The sequence below is a fragment of the Vulpes vulpes genome, chromosome 8 (assembly GCF_048418805.1).
Source record: "Vulpes vulpes isolate BD-2025 chromosome 8, VulVul3, whole genome shotgun sequence".
In the NCBI taxonomy this organism is placed as follows: Eukaryota; Metazoa; Chordata; class Mammalia; order Carnivora; family Canidae; genus Vulpes; species Vulpes vulpes.
The window spans coordinates 15674773-15679380 of NC_132787.1; the positions used below are offsets into that span (position 1 = coordinate 15674773).

The 4608-nt window shown below is 32.3% G+C and overlaps 1 non-coding gene across 1 annotated transcript; it reads right to left on the reverse strand.

Moving 5' to 3' along the window:
• Nucleotides 1-270: 270 nt before the first annotated feature.
• LOC112921273 (U6 spliceosomal RNA) lies at nucleotides 271-374 on the reverse strand. The gene has a single exon (XR_003235213.1). It is a non-coding gene; the product is annotated as a U6 spliceosomal RNA (small nuclear RNA).
• Between the last annotated feature and the right edge of the window lie 4234 nt (nucleotides 375-4608).

Genomic DNA, 4608 nt, shown 5'->3' on the forward strand with positions numbered 1-4608 from the left:
TCCTACCTGCATGAACACCTTCTGGCTGGCCCTCCAATTCAAGAGTCTCTCCTACCCGTATGCTAACACATTTGCTGCCAAATTTTCTCTTTTTAAAGTCTTTTTATTTGAGTAGGGTTGACCCACAATGTTACATTCATTTCAGATGTACAACATGGTGATTCACCACCTCTGTATGTTATTATGCTATGCCACCACAAATCTTGCTAACAATAGTGTTGTTCACCATACAACACTATTACGATATTATTGACTATGTTTCTTATGCTTAGAAGTATGGGATGCTTCATGAATTTGTGCATCACTCTTGTGCAGAGGCCATGCTAATTTTCTCTGTATTGTTCCAATTTTAGTATGTGTGCTAAAGTGAGCATGGCTAAATTTTCATAATACATCTGTTTGTCCATGCTACTCCTCTGTTCAAATACCTTTTCTTATCTCAGCATATTAAATCTTAACTTCTAAGCCTGTTTTCTATATTCCCCACAATATGACCCCAAACTACCCTTCCAGCCTTATCATCTACAATACTGTTAATTAAATGTTCCAGCCAAATTCTCTGCCACTCCAAAGAATCCTTATACTTTCTCAGTTTCATTATTTTTTTCATTTTCTTTGCATAGGATTACATCATTCACACAATCTAACCCTAAAAATACCTTTTATTAAAAAAAAGTGAACTTTCCCTCACTCCAATCCCAGTCTATATTTTGGGATATAACTTATATTATTGAGTTCCATCTTTTTTTTTAATAGCTTCTAGTCAATTTAAAGTTCCTTGAGAAAGGAATCATGTCTTGTTTTTCTTAGTATTAGCTTCAGTCCATCACTCTACAGAAAAGTAGTAAAGATATAAATGGAAGAAGAAAACTCACCTGACAATATCCCTGCAAATGTCCCATAGTGAATTAGAAGCAAATTGAAAGAGTCTGATTATACTCTAGGTAGAAGAAAGACCCCATTTAGGGTAGGCATCTTCAGTCTGTGCATGGTTTGAAATATCACAGAGAAACTTAGTACGTACATAATGAAAAGATATTTGCATGTGCCTATTATTTAATCACCTAGGACTTATTAAATGCCTGCTGACATCCTCAAAATATTTTAGATGCAGAAAAATTTCCAAAAAGGATAAGATACTTCATCATCTACAGTATTCAAAACCTCATTTTAAGTGATTGTACTCTTCAGAATAAAAGATTGTCAGAACCATCTTCACTTGTTCACAAAGTCACCTTTTAACTCAGAAGTTTCCTGAAGCTGAAAAGGTAGTAACTCAAAAAGCACTGAGCAGCTGAACTCGTCACCTTTAAATATTTTTTACTTTTAGCAGATTCTCTGTTCTTTTAGATACATAGAAAATGTAAACTAGATCTTAGTAGAGAGGAGGCTGTAGACTTGCAAATAAGAAATAGGCTGTTTGATAATAAGGTAAGCAAAATGAAAAAAAAACAGCAAATGAGATTACAAATAAATTCAAAATGTCAGCTATAAAAAGAACCATGGCTCAAGATCATAACAGATGCAAGTGATTTTAATAATCTAAAAAGCAAGGCCAGAAATGGTTGGAAAGAAAACCAAAATAACAAATGGTATCTGAGCAAAATATTTAATATTTGTGGCTGTTTAAAGTTGTAATAAAATCTCTTTAGCTGATCAGAATGTTCTCAGGACATAGAATTTTATTCTTCTTTCATAAAATAAATATGAATCTAGATACAAACATTCTAGATAATTTCTTATTTTCTATAAATACAGCATAACAATTTCTGAATGGTTTATGTGTTTTTTCTCAAATCACTCAAATCTTGGAAAGATCAAATTAAAATTATATGCTCCTATATGTAAGCTGACTCTTCTTCAAGGGCACAAATTCCAAAAATCTCCATAGCATGAACATTCTGTGTCTTTACACATATACATGACATACAGCTAGGATACAGTATGCTATTATGAGAAAATAAATGAAGATTAGGCATGATATGAGCCTTCCCTATTATTTCAGTCTCATTGTCTACTACTTCCTCAAATTATTCTTATAGTCTAAAAAAGAAGGAAATCTTACCATTTGCAACAACATGAATGGAGCTAACAAGTATAATACGAAGTCAAATAGTCAGAGAAAGACAAATACCATATAATTTCACTCATGTGGAATTAAAGAAACAAAACAAATGAGCAAAAGGAAAAAGAGAGATAGAGAAATAAACTAAGAAAAAGACTCTTAACTATAGAGAACAAACTGATGGTTACTAGAGGGGAGGTGGGTAGAGGGATGAGGGAATAGGTATGGGGAGTAAGGAGTACACTTATGATGAAAATAAAATAAAATGATTTAAAATATATATATTCTTATAATCTAGACACATTTAAACCATTCACATTCCTGTAACATCCCCAAGTTCTGTATATAACTTTGCCTCTGCTCCTAATTTGTCTTTCTTGTATGGTATTTCCAATTTATCTACATGTAAGGCTCCTACTCGTCTTTAAAACAATTCTAGTCATCATCTCCTCTCTGAAACCTTCCCAATCCATTCCTGGTCCTACCAGTTTATATATAATCCACTTGTAATCATCATATTGTATTCTAATTATTTAGATCTCCTTGAGACCAGGAACTGTGCCTTATTTGTCATTGTGAGTTTACATACATGACACCAACCATGTCAGGATCCTGCTACATCACTGGATGAATGTTGACCAAATCTATATGTCTATATGTATGACTATAAATTCCTTCAGGTTAGAGACACTGTGCTATTCATCACAGTACACAGAAACTTAACATAGTGTCCACTACAAGTTGGCTCTAATCTAAATAGAATGTTTTAATGAATTACCTTGCAATCAAGAAAGCACCAAGTTTAAAAGGTAGGTACTAGTATTTAGCCCATCATTTTGCAATAGTAGATTAATATAGATTCACATATCTATGCAGAAAAGGAAATACAGATTATCCCAAACATTGATGAACTTACTGATATAAACTCCTTTTTGCAAATCATTCTGTTTTTGTTATTTCCTGGGAAAACTCAGAAACATCAATTTCTTTATATATGACTCTCTCTTAATAAAATGATAAAATTTATTTAATAAATTTTGACCACCACAGATAATGTTTTCAAAACATAAGCAATAGGGACACCTGGGTGGCTCAGTGTTTGAGCATCTGCCTTCAGTTCAGGGTGTAATTCCCGGGGTCCTAGGATGGAGTCCCACATCAGGCTCCCCACAGGGAGCCTGCTTCTCCCTCTGCCTATGTCTCTGCCTCTCTCTCTGTGTCTCTCATGAATAAATAAATAATCTTATAAAAAACATAGGCAATAAAGGAAACAAAAAAAGAGAGTTGCTTTTTGAAACTTATTCTGATGTTAGGCAATGTGGTATTATAGGAAAGTCAGTACAACTTTGTGCCAGCGTTGGATTCTGAGTCAACTCAAACACATCTGTGCTTGCAAACTTGAGCAGTTTATTTAACTTCTCTGTGCCTCAATTTCCTCAGCTGTAAAGTGGGAAAGAAATAATAGTGCTCGCTTCATAGCATTATTGTAAAGTTTAAAGTTGTTATGGTTTTTGTAACAACTATGTCTGGAACATAATAAGGTCTCAATAAAACATAAGTGATTATGATGTTAAAACATCAGATGGTCTTTAATAAACGGGAATGAAATTCTATTCTTCCCAGTATGAGAATATAAAAGCTCCCTGTTCTTACCTCCACATGACCTGGTTAACCAGTTTTAAATTGCTGTAATCCTTATGAAATGAGCACCTACATGAGTCTCAAATTTTTTTATTGGGCAGAGCACCTGAAAGCCAGGAACTAGCTATGGAATAGGATGCCTTTTTGCAGAACAAATGGAATGTGATTACATTAAATCTATCCTGCATACCAAAAACACTTGGCTAGCAGAAAATATTGTTATATTGTAGCACACATATTACCATAAATGGGTGCTCCCATAATAAAATATATTGCTATTAGTTATTAATGATCATTCTTTTGGCATGTATTCAGTATACTACCACCAATACTCACTATCATGATTAATAGTTCCTTTAACTAAAGAAAACCTGTATTAACATCTCAGAGTTACTTTCTAAAATTTTTTCTATGCATAATTTTGAGTTAGTTTACTTCACATAGGTGTGATTATTCTGTAAAAATAAATTTGTAACTCATTTTTCTTCTTATGATAGAGACATTAACCCACATTAACATGAATTTCTTCGCTATTAATATAAATGAATAATTTATTAATAATTTATAATTTAAACAGCCATATAATGTGACATATATATATCATTTAGATATTTTCCTATTTTTGAACATTTAAGTTGTTTTATTTTTATTATAGATAATGCTACCATGAATATTTTTGTGCACTTTGTTTTCCTGCTTTATCCTTATTTCTTTATTTTTTTCCCTTATTTCTTTAGATTGAAGTCCTCGAAAAAGTTTAAAAGTACTGAAAATTTTTAAGATAGAAGAAACTTCCAATTAAAGAATTGGTAGTAAACAACACATTACTTCAGGATATGTTTCCTAAAACATGTACATAGCTAAGCTTTTTAAAATCTATGTTCAAAAAAAGATAAAATAGA